This window comes from Triticum dicoccoides, chromosome 3B (genome assembly GCF_002162155.2).
Source record: "Triticum dicoccoides isolate Atlit2015 ecotype Zavitan chromosome 3B, WEW_v2.0, whole genome shotgun sequence".
NCBI classification, from domain to species: Eukaryota; Viridiplantae; Streptophyta; class Magnoliopsida; order Poales; family Poaceae; genus Triticum; species Triticum dicoccoides.
In genome coordinates, this window is record NC_041385.1 from 574,764,186 (window position 1) to 574,781,305 (window position 17,120).

The 17,120-nt window shown below is 48.2% G+C and overlaps 1 pseudogene; it reads left to right on the top strand.

Moving 5' to 3' along the window:
• Positions 1 to 6,677: 6,677 nt before the first annotated feature.
• LOC119279670 lies at positions 6,678 to 11,783 on the top strand (annotated as a pseudogene).
• Positions 11,784 to 17,120: the final 5,337 nt, after the last annotated feature.

Genomic DNA, 17,120 nt, shown 5'->3' on the forward strand with positions numbered 1-17,120 from the left:
TGACGCTGTTGTCGCCGTTCGACGTCGATCCCGCGGCCACCGGCCGCCCCGCGCCAAGCTGGCATGTCCACGAGCTCCGCCACGTTTGTCCTCATCGCCTGGGGCCAGCCGTTGCTGAGGGGGAACACCACAGGCCCCAGATCGAACCGGCGTCCGCCTCGGATCACCGAAGCTCCACCGCTCTGTTTGTCGCCTCCCCTGCACTACAAAGCCGTCGAGGGCTTTTCTTAGCCGCACGGTGAGCTCCGCTCCTCCCCCCTCCTTCTGTCGCTCTTTTCCGCGCACGTAACCGCCATCGCCATGGATGGCCGCGCTGAGCTCCACCGCGCAGCTAGTCGGTGTCGCTGTAGTCGTTGCCAAGGTCAGGCAAGCATGTCAACGTGCTCAGGGCGCCTCCCTGGTGCCGCCCGAGCCTCCAGCTCGCCTCCTCGTGCCCTCTGTCGATGTTGGCGGAGATGGCCGAACTCCGCGTCCGCCTCGCGGCGTGCCGTTGTCGTTTTAGGCCTTCCTGAGGCCAACCGTTAGCGCCACGCGACGCGCCTCGCTCCCCTCTTTCGAACGCCGCCCCGCGCGCACAAAACGATGGTCGTAGCGCGTTTTCCAGCAAAGTCCCGAGCCGTGCCGCCGCGATCTGCGTCGCCGGAGCTTCACCACTGGTCGCCCTGACGTGGCTACCTCGGGGCCACCCGCTGGGTCGCTGACCGGTGGCCCCAGTGGCCCCCGCTGGCCCTGCCTTAACCGGGTTGACCGGTCAATCTTGCTGACTGGGCTGGGCCCAGCAGCTGACGTGTGGGCCTCCCCTGTTAGAATGTTTTAAAAATAAATAAATCTACTAACTATAATCTATTAATTAATTAGTAATTTAGTTAGTCACTGACACCTCGGGCCCACCCCTCTAATTAGTCTGTTAGTTTAGTTTAAATTACTGTTAAAACTAACAGGGGCTGACATGTGGGTCCCACTGGACCCACAGGTCAGGTTTGACCCAGTCAACCATCCTGTTGACTGCTGACATCACCTCTACTTCATGCCGACGTCATATTCCATTTCTGTTAATATAAATAATTCCAGAAAATGGTTTAATCTTTAAAAATTCATAGTAAATAAACCGTAGCTCAGATGAAAAGGTTTAATATATGAAAGTTGCTCAGAAAAATCCAAAGAATCCGAATACGCGGTCCGTTCATCTATCACATGCCTCTAGCATGCTGAACATGGAACTGTCCCCTCTCTTTTCATCTGTCTGAAAATGCTAAACCTGGGGAAACATTCCCGGATGTTATCCCCCTTCGCCGGTAACGTGTAGCACCGTGTTAGAACACGTTCAGCTCTGCCTGTTGTCCTGTTATGCTCTTGCTTGCTATGTATTTACTGTTTTCTCCCCCCTCTCCTCTTCGATAGACCCCCGAGACCGCTGCTGATGCCCCTGTGATCGACTACGTCGACGACGACCCTCCTTCTTGTCTGAGCAACCAGGCAAGCCCCCCCTTTGATCATCCCGATATCGCCCATTCTATACTCTCATGCTTGCATTAGATTTTTCTACTGTTATTGTTTGCTCCTATTCTGATGCATAGCCTGCTTTTGTACCTGTTATTGTTACCTACCTGCTTATCCTAAACTGCTTAGTATAGGTTGGCTAGTGATCCATCAGTGACCCCCCACTTGTCCTTGTTGCCCCAGCTTCATCATCGACGCCTCGATCGACGTGATCGACGACCAGAGCCCGACACCTCACATCACATCACGCCCCTTTTTGTTGCTCGACTCTACAGAGCTACTATCGAGTGCCGAGGGTGATCCCTCATAACGCACTCCTGATGATAATTATGTAGTATAGCTATTCGGTCGTGGTCATCGAGGGTGATTTCCTCTTTTACCATTCCCGATACGGCTCTGTCGTTCAACACCTCAAGTGTGAACCTCGAGGGTGGTCCCTCTTACGTTCACCTTGATGATTACATTGAGTGGAATCCTCCGGGGGTGATTCCTCGGGTTTTCCCCTTGATGTTTGGACACATGATTACAATGACTTTACTTGAGGCCTTGGTGAAAGTCGGGCGGGCCCGAAGAGCACCCGCAAGATAATGACGTGGCACGGTCGGGCATTCTAAGCCCTTGTCGTAAGTCCACGAGACGGGGTGACAGGGTCACTTTCGATCGTGAGTCTCTGCTTGTCTCCGCAAGCTAATAATACACTATGGTTTGGGTATTTGTTCTGAGTTGGCCTCTAGCCTTTACGCACTAACCACCACGCGAGAATAGATATGGGCCTCAACATCGCAGTATCAGCCGAAGCTTTGTCAGACGTCCAGTTCAGCAGTGCGGCACGGTCGGATCGTGCTGGCCATCCGAGGCGGTGCTGGTATTCACCCTGCGTGCAACGACCCGGAGTGCTGCGGGCGATGGGTCCAAGACCCCAGAGTGCTTAGGATGTAGACCGATGGGGACCTCTCTGCTGAGCCTAGGTCAGGCTGCGACGTGTTGATCTTCCGAGGGCGGGCATTGACCCCAGAAAGGTGTGTCCAACCAGAGTGATCGAGCGTGTTGGGTAACATGGTGCACTCCTGCAGGGAAGTTATATACTCGAATACTGTGTCCACGGTAATGGACGTTCATACTTATATCCTGATCTTATACAACTACAAATGGATACTTGAGATATGTGGCTCCGGGATTGCTTTCTCGCTGGGAGTCGAGGAAGGATCCCTGGGCATTAATGTTACAACATGCTTGTTAATTATAAACTGCTATTCTTTACTCTTCTACTTGCTGCAAGATGCTCGGAGCTGCGTGAAGATGCTAGTCTTCGATAGGCTAGGCCTTCCCCCTTCTTTTCTGGCATTCTGCAGTTCAGTCCACAGATACAAGCCTTTCATTTGACACCAGTGCATACTTAGTATAGATCTGATGCTTGCGAGTACTTTGGATGAGTACTCACGGTTGCTTTGCTACCCCCTTTTCCCCCTTCTTTCTTCTTTCTGGTTGATGCAACCAGATGATGGATCCCTGGAGCCAAATGCCACCGCCGATGGATGCTACTACGTGGAGGCCGTCGACAACCAAGAGTAGTTAGGAGGTCCCAGGCAGGAGGTCTTGCCTCTTCGATCGTGTTGCTTTTGTGCTAGCCTTCTTAAGGCATCCTTGTTCAACTTATGTCTGTACTCCGATATTGTTGCTTTCGTTTACTCTTGTGTATCGAGCTATGTATTCGAGCCCTCGAGGCCCCTGGCTTGTAATATAAAGCTTGTATTATTTTTGATTGTGTCTAGAGTTGTGTTGTGATATCTTCCCGTGAGTCCCTGATCTTGATCGTACACATTTGCGTGTATGATTTGTGTACGGTCGAATTGGGGGCATCACAACGGGCGCCCGTGGCCACGACCAGGGGATGCCGCGATTCCCGCGGACCGGCAGGGCAACAGCAGTAGCCCCTCCCTCCTCCCCCCCCCCCCCGCGATGCCCAGAGATCGAATCTTGGGGAAAGGGATGCATCGCGAGGGGGGTAGGGGAGGCAGGGGTGTGCCAAAGATCAATATGTTGCCAAGGAAGGCAGGGGCGCGCCGGAGATCAGTCCAACTGCCGGGGAAGGCTATCCATGTCACGCAGAGCTCGGGTCTCGGGCGGATGGGGAGGACTCGTCGGGGAAGGAAACTGCCCTGCCGTCGCCATCCCCGTGTCCGGCGCGGCTTTGCCGGCTAGCCCTCCCACAGCGGCGACGCGGGGGGTGTGCGGAGCATGGGTTGCCGAACGGTGGCGGCTAGGGTTTCTCAGATGTCGCCCGACGCAGGGGATGCGAGGGCGGGGGTTGCCTTCTGTTCGTAATCAACTCCATATATTGCATTGATACGCAAAAAGTAACTTCGGACCATAGGCATATTGTGTCCTTTTTCAAAGTTAAAAGAAACAGATTTTTACAGCTATTTTTTGAATATTTTTGTACATTTTTAAACACAATATATACGCAAGCGCTCATACATACACGGATACACTTATAGCTATGAACGCACACACGCACATCCTACCCATATAAGTACCTTCGAGAGACTGAGCCGGCACATCATCTTGAGATTTACGAAGTCACCGTAGGCACCTCGTCGTCGACGGGAACGTCTCCTCCCACTGAAAGCGCATCGCCGGAAATCCTGAATAAATCCAGGAATAATGCGAGCACCATGACTTGAACCCTGGTGTGCTGGGGATACCACTGTCCCTCTAACCATCCAACCACAGGGTGGCTCACAATTTTTTTGTACATGTACACATAGAAGTGTAATATATCTGTGATTTCTCATCAAAATTTGTGCTTGTACATGAGAGATATAAAAGACAAATCCATGGAAAAATCAGATAGTTTTTTTGACCGGATCTTTGTCTTTTTTGCAGGGCATAATGTAGCATAATTGTGAACAAAATTTGAATGTCACTTAGAGCACATCCATACATTTTTTTTTGTGAAAACAACCAATTCTTTTTAAACCTTTAAGTGCCAGTTTTTAGCCTTTAAAAAAACATGCTCAGTGACCACCGCGTTTCAAAAAACCTCTTTGGTTGCTATGTACATCTTCAAGCAATTTTTATTTATATGGCGCTTCTGTGGGCCCGCACAATTTTTATTTTTATTTTCTCAAGTTATTTATTTTTATTTTTCATATTATTTACCGTTCAAAAAAATAAATGTATGAAAAATTACAATTGCCATAAACTTGAAAAAATTGTTAGTGCATTTGGAAACTGTTCAACATGTTTTTGGAAAATGTTTCACATGTATTAAAAAAATTATATGGTGTTTAAAAAAATGTTCGACTTGCATTAAACAATTGGCAATGTGTACTAAAAAAGGTTCAATGTGTATTAAAAATTATTCTATAACATTTTGAATGTTTGTATTGAAAATTTCGACACAATAATTTTTAATGCATGTTGAATAGTTTACAAAATACAACAGTATCAATTTTTTATTAATTAGGCATTTTAGAAATACAATAAAGATAAACAATAATAGTGTGTGTCTTGTGGTCCAGAATGAACATACATATATTTAGACAATAATTTCTAATATAGGTCAAACTATTTCAATCCCCATAAATTGTTGAAAAAAATCATGTTTACCTCTTCAAAGTACGTCATGAAAATAGAAAAAATATTTAAAATAAAAAATTGCATATTCTATTTTTATACGAGAAAATTTATGTGCCACTAAACTAAACATGATCTTTAAAAAAAGAGATAGATAACACACTAGGAAAATTGCAGAGCGATGCGTGGAAAGCGTCTACATACCTTTCCAAATAAGAGGTGAACGCATTGAAAATTGGATTATGAGCCCAGTCTTAGATGCACATGATATAACCACCGTTGAGATGCATGTGGATGTGGGCCTCCAGTAGTATTCTTAGGCTAGCCATAGTGGTGGTAGCTTAGCCGATATCATAAATTACTATGGTCAGGTTACCTTATATGAGCCATACTTATCGAGGGAATCAATCGTGTGAGGGTGTTGTTGATAGAGGAAGCTCTGGCTAGGAGAGGCTAGAGCGAATGATAGCAATGGAAAGGTAAGATCAAAAAGGAAACAAGGCTTAAGAGGACCCTAATGCATCAATACTTTAGGCATTCCAACTTCCAACCATGAAGAGAAGAGAGACTCGGAGTAGATTCGGTAACATTGAGTCGATCTAGTATGGAAAATTCCTTGTTGTGCGCTCGCTCGGAACCTGCAAAGGGAGGCTGAAAAGCTGTAGTGCTAACGCACGCCCTGTAGTTTTGAAGCTAAAAAGACAGCAGTGAGCTCTTCGCAAAAAAAAAAAGGCAACAGTGAGCTCCTTGTAGAAAAGCCTCGGGCGTTAAGCCCGTTGGTTCCGAGAACCCAAAAGAGGCTTAAGAGTCACTCTTTGAATAGTTTTCCAGTTCCGGAAAGTGAATAATTCACTATTGAAAGTGCAAGTCGACGTTTCTGATATGAAAATGAAAGTGGAGTGAAATCTGAATATGAAGGTTCAAGTCCAGTTTCAATCTGGATATAAAAGTGCCTTTCCCGGATAAGTCCTGAGCCGTCTCCGTTGAACATGCATTCACTGCTCCCCAAGTTCAAAATTCAAAATGAACCACACACGGAGAAACAAAACAGTGCAACATCATTAATACGGCTCTACCACCTGGCTTTAAGCCCAGCATCATCGCAAGCGTGGCTCACCATCCATTCACAGACAACAGCATCAGGCACCACTGCGCACTCTCATCAGTACTGAAGAGCACTAGAATTACTCGGTCCTTCAGAAATCAAGAGTCTAATTAGATTGATGATAACACTTGGCTATCATTTGATATATAAGAGCAACTCCAATGCGTTGACCTAAACGGACGACAATTTTATCCGCTTTTAATCTGGTTGGGTCGGCCCGGCGGACGCTCACGTCCGCTTTCGCGTTTGGGTCAATGCATGCCGAACGCTGGCCCGACTCATTTTGACAGCACGCGAAAAAAAACACAAATATTTTAAAGATAAAAATAAACATTAATTAAACATTAAAGCCAGCCACCAAGGCCGGCGAGAGTCCATGCGTCCACATTTCATTAATTAAAAATTAAAAAAAAAGTAAACTACGAGGTGGCGCGCTGCCCTAGGCATCCATACCGTCGACTTCGGGGCCGATGAGGTCGAATAGCGTCCGCGCATGGCCGGCCTAGGGGAACGTCGTGTTCCAGGCGGCGGCGATGTCGGCCGCCGCGCCTCCTCCTCCGCCTCGCGCTGCTCCTCCTCGGCGTCGTGCTCCAGCTGCTCGAGGTACTCACCCTCGCAGCGCTCCTCGGCCAGTCGTCGCGAGCGCCATTGCTCGAGGTAGGCTGCCTCCTCTGCCTCTTGCGTTGCCGGAGAAGAAGCCCATCGTGCAGTGGCTAGGTGGCTTGGGTTGCGCCGACGGGGGAGCAGAGGGTGGCGATATGGGGAGGGGGCTTCTGGAAACGGATGAGGACGGTCCCCCGCACGCTCGGCTTAAAAAAGGCCGGCCGCCTGTCGTTGATGCGTGTGTTCGAGGTCATAAATTAAGCTGATCAAGTTGACCGTGGGTAGTTGGACGGACGCCAGGTGGGGACACGACGAACACCGTAAAGACGTGTGAGGCGTCCGCTTCGCGTCCAGATGGCCACATTTGTGCCGCAAATTTGTCGGGGCGGACACAAAGCTGGCGCGTTTTGGGTTTGGGTCGGCGCGTTGGGTCTTCACTTTTGTCCATGACGACCCAATCAGACGCAGGCGGAATTTGGGTCGCTACGGTTGGTCTAACCCATCTCAAAATAATTAATTAATTAAAAAAAATCGCATCGCAACGTTTTTGTGCCTTCCTGAGCCTGCCCGGAACAGGCACCTGGCCTTCGTTGCCGACTCCCTGGCGCGCTACCAGGGCGAGTCGCTGCTCTGCCTCATTTCGGCAGTACAACGGCGCCGTGTCTATCGTCTGGTCGCCCCTCCTGGTGAAGGTCGTCGAGAAGGTGGAGCACGCCGACGGCCAGCACAAGAACGTGTTCTTGGACTCAGTTCGACGACGGTGGATGTCACAGCTGGGCGCATTCGACGCGGCCGTCCAGTCTGTCGGGCACTAGTTCGTGATCCCCGGCATCTACCACGACGGCGGCAAGGTTGTGTTAGGTACCAGATATCTCTCTCACGATCTACGGGATACAAGCTTCGATCACGAATTGGATTACAGGAGGGGAGAGGAATGAGGTAGAGGAAGAGCAGAGGAAGGAGAAGGAGGTAGCCGCCGCCGGTTTCGTCCGTGATCCATTGGATGGTTAACTCGTGGCCTCCTCCCAGGTATATGTAGCTTGCAACCAGGCCTTTGTGTTGGGCCGATGACAAGCCTGTAGCTGGGCTGATTTGGCAAGGGCCCTAACATTCCCCCTCCTTGAAACCCGGCTTGACCTCAAGCCGTCGCCTGCCCGGATCCCATTGCGCTCGATACTCTTGGACTTGGTCGAAGTCGCCGACGGAGACATGATCGAAGGAGTGGTCGAGGAAGTGGTCGTTGTTCGCAGGGTCTTGGTCAAAATCAAGATAGTACCTGTGGTCAACGGAACCTTGCGTGAAGTCATCAACGACAATGAAAGTGATGACATCCCTCCCTCCTTGAAAATGTTCTTGATCGGAGTAGGCTGAGAACGCCATACCATCCATGGCGGACACTCCCTTACTGCCTGAGTAATGACAGTAGGAGTACCAGTTCAGGAACTTCATGTGATGGGCATCCAAATATGATGAACCGAGTGGCGAGCTGGACTGATCTTTTGTAATTCCTATTTCAATGCTTATAGTCATGGCCCCAGCAACAAACTCCCTCCCTGAAGATAATGGGCACTCACACAGCAATGCCACCACAACACATGAGCAACTCGTTGCAGGTCTCGACACCACTTCTGCTTGGCGATCCACAGCCCAAAATAGTTCATTATTATACTCAGATTTGCCACCGTGAAAACTGATTGAAGCATGGTCACTCCACTTAATTTTTCCTTAAGCCCGAAATTGCCACCATACTAAGATGTTCAGAGTCTGCATTGTCTTCTGCAATTTTCCAGGACTAGGAATATTACCCACAGTAGCATGCTCCAGTACGTGATTTTTGTAAAATGTCCATTCTTGTATTGTATACACCAGATCTCTATTGCTCCACCATTTTCCAAACAAGCATGGCGCACTGCACAAACACATGCACTGAGCGCCAGCAATATGTATGATTGCATAGGTGGGAATCAACCAGACAAATACAGCAGGAATACGCAGACTGATTGTACTGGATTTTGCTATTCCAAAACACATATCAGGTGGTCTCTGGTTGAAATAAAGCAGCCGCCCCCAGTCCTGAGTAGTGCTCTGCTTAAACATATGAACAACAGCAGCACATACTGCATCCCATTTCGGATATGTCAGAGCAAAATTTGGTGGCTGGACACACTGCATACTCGATGGGTGCCACAATTCCGAAGTGATTCCTCCATAAAAAATGTCACAGTTTAGACGTCCTTTGTCCAGCGACAGTTTACAGGGTTTTGTTGATGTAAGATGCTGACAGCAGCATTTCGCCCAAGCTTTGGTACAAATCACCGGGTCCATCTCTCGTGAATCACAGATTGCATACCAAGGCAATAATAGGATCATGGTACATGGAGCATACTGAAGAACTAGGCTGGGTACTGCTTCCTTACGCATGATCACATGAGTCAACAATTGCACAAGCACCATGTACCTATCAGTAGGTGAACATGCACCTGCCTTGGAGCTTGCAACTAAATTATGTGAACCACTGTTTTCCAGCTTCCTCTGATCAGAACAATATGCAATACCTCCCAGTAGATGCCAAAACTGTGGTTGTGCATCTTGCGAGTAACTGAAAGGTTGTTCACAAAGACAGATGGGTTGAACCATCAAAAACACCAGAAAGTCCCAATATTGACGACATTGTTCGGAACTGCATTTGTTAGCAAGATGGCCACTCCCTCGATTTTCCTCGTGATTCAATATTTTCCTAAACAGTGACATGCTCACTACCTTTAGATAGAGCTGACCACACAAGTGTTGCTCGAACCTCACATGTATTGCTCGACAATTACCTGAAAATGATGCCCACTGTAGTTCCCATTGGATGGTCTCCTGATTGAACTTGAACAGTGGCCATGGTCTCGGTCGGAGCTTGGTTCCATCATAACCTTGTAGCTCAGTTGAAACAAAGAACATACATGCACAAGAAACTTGTTGAACTTGAGCCTGAAGACCATGTGGTGACTGCAAAGAAGATAGCAATAACTCAAACCGCCTTAGCTGAAGATCAATGCTGATGGCGAGTTCTATGCTCAGAACACCCAATTTCTTCACAGTCCAAAATAGATGCACAGCTAGAGTTGCAAGACAAGACTGATGCATAACAGGAGCACTAGTGCTAGCACGTGCACAGAGTTCCACAAGCCAGTGACTGCCATGAAAGAGTTTGACATGCTTACTGAATTCTGAATCCTCATTGTCCTGTTTCAAGGGCCATAAGCATAAGGACAGACCAGAGAATATCCTTATGTAGTGTCCACTGAGATTATACCACCACTCCCATGTATCGCACACCAATTCTCCAATATGAAAGAGTTCCCTAGGAATGGAGCTGATATTGAACCCAATGCCATGCAACTGGACATTCATATATGGACGCTCCAGGAACCTTCCCAGTGAAAACGACGGCCAGGGTATCGGTCGCACCTCGGTTTCCTCTGCATGATCCCTCCAAAATGATGGCCATGCTTTTGGTCGTAGCACCAGCCACGATGGTGTCGCAGCTGGGTGGAGCACATACCTCAGTCGGTTGCTGTCGCGGCGGCAGGAGTTCGTCGAACACCACCTGGTCAGTGTTGGTGCAGCAGGATCGCTCGGGATGAGGAGAATGGCATTGTGGTCCACCTCGCTCGTCACTGGGGTGGTATTGACATCAGCCTTGGGGTCGATGTCGGTGGTGATCGCCATGGAAGGAACAACCTCCTTGGTGATAGAGTATGTGTCGCTGCTGATGGAGGACGTTGCCAGCGCGGGTGTGACATGCTCGACCTCCTTGTTGTCGACCGCAGGCTCGGAGTAGGTGATGGTGGTGGCGTCGCGGACCTCGTTGACGTTGGTGGAGGCGACAGCTTGGTTCGGGCCATCTGTCGAACAGGTGACGGGCGCCATCACGACACAGACAGGAGCTGCGTCGTGGATGACCTCGAGCACTTCCTGGGCCTTGGTGGTGGAGCCGGAGACGTCGGGGACGGGCGCCGAGGAGGGGTGCGTCGTGGTTGAGGCCGCCGGATCGAGCGGGGTAACCACGGGAGGGGCACCCGCGCTTGCAATACCCAGCACTGAGCTCATCTCATCTGCCTGAGCGCATAACCTCTCGAGGTACCACAACAACTGCTCCTTGGCAGACATGCCATCCCACTCTGGTGGTTTCACAATGGGCATGGTGTCGTCGCCGGTGGAATTGTATGAATTGGGAGAAAATTTCGAGGGGGGAGGGTGGTGCCTGGCTCTGTATACCAGATGTTAGGTACCAGATATCTCTCTCACGATCTACGGGATATAAGCTTCGATTACACACGAATTGGATTACAGGAGGGGAGAGGAATGAGGTAGAGGAAGAGCAGAGGAAGGAGGAGGAGGTAGCCGCCGCCGGTTTCGTCCGTGATCCACTGGATGGTTAACTCGTGGCCTCCTCCCAGGTATATGCAGCTTGCAACCAGGCTGGTTTGGCAAGGGCCCTAACAGGTTGTGGGCTGCTACGACCGCGCGAACCTAAATCTCACCGTGACGGCCTTCTTCGCCATGGTCAAGGAAGCCGTGCACCGGATGCTCGCCGAGGTCGCCCGGCGGCACGGTGCGGGCAGGAAGGTGGTCGTGGTCACCACATTCTCGACAGCGCACTTCGAAGGGGACTGCGACAAGGCCGGCGCGTGTCCCAGGAAACACCCGTACATGGAGAACTAGAAAGAGCTAGCTACAGGGAGAATGATATGCGGAAGACCGTCCTGAAGGCCTGAAGGCGGTGGCGGCCAACGCCGGCGTCGGGCCCCTGCGATTCGCGGTGCTCGACGTGACGAAACTGGTCAACCAGTATCCGGACGGCCACCCCGGGCTGCACATGCGCAGCGACCCGTTCGTCGGCGGCACGGACTCGCTGTCGCGGGTACAGAACGACTGCGTGCACTAGTGCATGCCCGGCTCGATCGACACGTTCAAGGAGATCCTGTTGCAGACCATCGTGGGGTGACCGCCATGACCGTGGGTCCCTGTCTCCCTGACATATCTGATGATGCGCTGACTTCAGTTCTATGGATCTGGAACAACATGTCGTCCTAGACCTACGTAAGCTTTTACGTGTTCCTAAGTAACTTCCTTCCACCAAAACTAAACGCCCCCTTGATTTTCAGGGGTGGGCCCGGCGCCTTCACTAATATCCAATTAACTGCTGCCAAATTATCTTTTACTTTAGACACGTAATAATCTTCACGTATCGGGTGCACAAGGAGGCACTGTATTTGCACAGACCACACGTTCAAACACCTATTTTGTGTATTTACAGCTTTAGACATTAAACTAAACATGCATGACAAGTTGAGCCACTCCAGTGTATTTAACTCTAATAGTAGTGCGTAGACATTCCATAGAGAGCATGTAAGATCATCTCCAACAGCCGCGCTATATAAGTACCGAGCTGGAAAATTTATGTTTTTTACGCACGCGCAGCCGCTCCGGGCGCTCCAGCGAAGACGCAAAAACCGTGCGCACGGAATAAGTAGTTCAGCGCGCGGGGCGAAACGGCATCGCGCATCGTTTACTTGTTGCGCCCGCTCCCGCGCGCTGCACACTCGAGCGCCCGCGCCGTGACTTCCACCTACCCCAATCCAGACGCTGGCGTCGCCGCCCGCATCACCCCATTTGTTCCGGTGACCATTCTGACGCTTCCCTGGCATATTCACGTGCCGCCGCCGCTTCCTCTGTCTCCCTCAGTCGCCGCCTCCCCTCGTGCGCGTCATTCCTCCGACGAACATCGCTCACCGGCCACTGCCGCTCTGCGCCCACAAGGTGTTCGACAAAACGCTTGTAAGGTATGTATTGCTTCAACTTCACATTTTTTACATGAATTTGATGCATGTTATTTGTAGTTTTTATAGACTAGTTTAAATTCAACATTGTAGATGAGTTCGTCATATGATTCTTCTGAAGAAGAATTTGATATCGAAGAGGAGGAGGACCTTGCAATGATCCTAGTTATGCACATCAATAAAAAACCGAAACACGGTGGTTCAGTTATGGGCCAGCAGAAAATTTGGAGGGATAAGATCGATGTCGACAACAGATTGACGAGGCACTATTTTACGGATTATACTGTGTACCACGAGTCATACTTCCGGGGTCGGTTTAGGATGAGCACCGAGTTGTTCAGGCGCATTGCAGAGAAACTGGCGAGACGTGATCGGTTTTTTCAGCAAAAGATGAATGCTGCTAGAGAGCTCGATGTAGCGACTAGACCTCAAACGGTCAAGTCCCTGTGCATCAATGTCATCCTTAGATCGGTAATGCTGACACACACAGTACTCAAGAAATTATAACAGAGTTTCAATCACACACTTATTTCATCGAGTCCTCATAAAGAATATGATTACACAAAAATATAGTGGCTGAAGGCCATCTAAACTAGATAACTGTGGAAGCTTCGAAGGTAAATGAGTCCATCAACTCCAACGGCATAGCTGAGTGCAAAACAACAACCTATCGCACCTTATTCATCGTTTGAGTAGTCTGCAACATGAGACGTTGCAGCCGTGTAGGTCAGCACATTGAATATGCTAGCAGTTACACTGTAAAGTAATGCAAGAACTATATCTACATGCAATATTTGGCTGGTGGAGGCTGTAAGTTTATGATTTTGCATAAAGCTAGTTTTTCCCTACAACAAAAGAATAATTTATTTAACTACTGCCAAGTTACCCATTATTTGAGAAGGTAACCCCAACTCAAATCCCAATTAAAAGTATCATCATTAACCCAAATCAAATTAATTAAATAACGTGATGAGATCACATCAATAGATTCAAGTACTAGATACTCAAGATGTCCATAACCGGGACACGGCTAATCATGACTAGTTTATACACTCTGTAGAGGTTTGCGCACTTTTCCCCACAAGACTCGATCTCCTCCGTTGAATTTCTCGCACTACATGATGTTTGAGAAACGGATGACCGAGACATAGTCTTTATGAAGCATTAACTCCCTACTCCGGGCGGACCGGTACACCTACTTTCTCCTACATCTGTCCACCTCTTCAAGAGCTCACGCAACTTACTCGAACTATGCCAAAGCCCATAATGACATGTGGTTGCACACAGAAGTTTCTAGCATGAATAATCTTATTATCCCTTCGAGCCTGGGTGGCGAACCGTAGGAAGAATCACACAGGTACTTTGGGATTTTCCAAAATAGGCAACACTGGGTTCCCCAGGTGCCTGCAACCAATCCACCCAGATGTATATTAGAGTAGTCACCTTAATGTTAACCACGATTAAATAACTCTCAAATTCCCATGTGTGATTCACGATCCAATCCCCGTCTATGAGTATGGCTAAGAAAAAATAAGCATAATGTATATTCCCGGGGTGATCAAAAGGTATTAGGTTCCTACCTCAAGTACTACAACCAAACCACATGTTCCCAATCCTACTCATGCAAATATTTGAGGGGCAGAACTAATGCATTGTAAAAACTGGTTATGAAAGAGTATGATCAAAGTGTAACTTGCATTGCTGACGATCTGCAAACTCTAGAGATTCGTAGTAACAAGCTTCGTACTCCGGGTAATCTAGCGTAGACAAACAATAACATAAGCAATCACTCAAACGAAGCAACGAAAAAACCGAGAAAAGATTCAAATCAAACACAAAAAAGCAAATGTCTTAAACTAACAAAAGTCAAACCTAATAGCATTATTATCATGAGGATTAGATCTTAATAGTAGGTACATGTGATTAGCTACGGTTTGCAAAAAGATTCAACTCAAACGGAGAAATGAAACTCAAAATACGAACAAAACAAGATCGTTTACTAATTTGGACTAAACTCAAATTTTACAGTACCAAAATCATTTTCAAGTTGGTTAACTGGAAAGAGCAGAACGAAACGAAGAATTAGGCGCTGGTTTCACCTAATTTGGATAAACAAGTAAAAGGTTATGCTAGTTTAAAGATCAGGGGCTATATCGCGATAAAACTATTTGCGGATAGGCCCCTGGCCGAAAATAAACTAAAAAGAAAAATCCTACGGCGCGACGTTCACTAACAGAACTTATACGGCGAAAACCATTCGTTAAAACGAACGAACGGACGGACGTTCGTTACTTAAGAAAACCGATCTATGTCGCCGAACCGAAAAAAACAGAAAATAAAACGGGTTCCGGCCGGTCTTACCGGTTCACGAGAAAACCGGCGGCGACGGCGAGATCAGACGACAGCGTCGGTGGCGAGGCGACGGGGCGGCAGCGCGGGACTAGGAGACGGCGATGCGGGTGTGCGGCGGCGGCGGCGCGGGCTGCTGCTGCTGCTGTTGGCGGGAGGCGGTGGAGGAGCGGCGGGGCGGTGTGCTATTTAAGAGGGGGACTCGGCCTCGTCTTGGGGAAGGGGTCGGCCTCGGGAGGTGTGCCCGCCTCGGACTCGGTCGGCGGCGGTGGGGCGGACTCCCGCACTGGGGAGGCGGTGGTGCTGCTTCTGGGCCGGCTCGGCTGGGACTTCGGCCGAGTCGGGCGGAAAGAACTTTTTTAAAAAATAAATTTCACCCGAAAGAAAAATCCTAATAAAATATAAAGAAAAAACTAAAATTCCAGAAACATTTTTTACCGTCTAAAACTAATATTTAGGACAAGATGAACATTTTTTTGGACTAAGATGCAATTTTCAAAAATGCAATATTTTTCTAATTCAAATAAAATAGCAAATAAAAATATTAATAGAACATAATTTGATTTTAAATTCTTTCTCCAATATTTCACTCAGATTGAAGAAGTTATATTATCTTCTCTCATATATTTCTATTATTGTAAATAATTCGAGAGAGAAATAACAATATCAAATTGATCCTTCCCTCAAATTTGAAATAAATTCAAATATGAATTTTGTGAAACCACCAACTCTCTCCCTGGGTCCTTGAGTTGCTTAAGATTTCTAGGATCTCAACCAAAAGCAAGAATAAATATGATATGCATATGATGATCTATGTATAACATCGAAATTGAAAATTGGGATGTTACAAACCTACCCCCCCCCCTTAAGATGAATCTCGACCTCGAGATTCAGGTTGGTCGTTTGGGTGGTCTCTACGAAGATATTCCTCTCGCTGCTAGGTAGCTTCTTCCCCGGTATGGTGGCTCCACTGAACTTTGCAAAACTTGATAACCTTGTTGCGAGTAACTCGGCTGGAAAACTCGAGAATCTTGACTGGCTTCTCTTCATAGGTCAAATCACTGTCTAACTGAATTGCTTCCAATGACACTGTATGTCGGTGTAAATAGCCACGGGTAGCCTCATGTGCCCCCCATGTCATTTCAAGACATCGGGGCCGGCTTCGCCCCTCAAGCCTCCAAGACGAAGGGCTGCCTTGTTGTGGCCGGTAGGTCCAAGCGGCCGGCTGCAAGAGGGCGGCAAGGCCTAGAAGGCGGCCCCAGGGTTGGCCTACTCCTAGCAGGCGGCCCACCCCTGTGCCCTGATACGTCTCCAACATATCTATAATTTTTGATTGTTCCATGCTATTATATTACCTGTTTTGGATGTTTATGGGCTTTATTTTATACATTATTATCATTTTTGGGACTAACCTACTAACCGGAGGCCCAGCCCATATTGCTGTTTTTTTTGCCTATTTTAGTATTTCGAAGAAAAGGAATACCAAACGGAGTCCAAACGGAATGAAACCTTCGGGAGCGTGATTTTTGGAACGAATAAGATCCGGAGCCTCCATGAGATAGGAGGGCGCCCCCCTGTAGGGTGTGCCCCCCTGTCTCGTGGGACCCTCGTGCGTCCACCGACGTACCTCTTCCTCCTATATATACCTACGGACCCCGAAAACATCCAGGGGCACCACGAAACACAATTTTCACCACCGTAACCTTCTGTATCCGCGAGATCCCATCTTGGAGCCTTCGTCGGCACTCTACCGGAGGGGGAATCGACCATGGAGGGCCTGTACATCAACATCCTTGCCCCTCCTATGAGTTGTGAGTAGTTTACCATAGACCTACGGGTCCATAGTTATTAGCTAGATGGCTTCTTCTCTCTTTTTGGATCTCAATACAATGTTCTCCCCCTCTCTTGTGGAGATCTATTCGATGTAATATCTTTTTGCGGTGTGTTTGTCGAGATCTGATGAATTGTGAGTTTATGATCAGATTTATCTATGGATATTAATTGAATCTTCTCTGAATTCTTTTATGTATGATTGAGTTATCTTTGCAAGTCTCTTCGAATTATCGGTTTGGTTTGGCCTACTAGATTGATCTTTCTTGCCATGGGAGAAGTGCTTAGCTTTGGGTTCAATCTTGCGGTGTTCTTACCCAGTG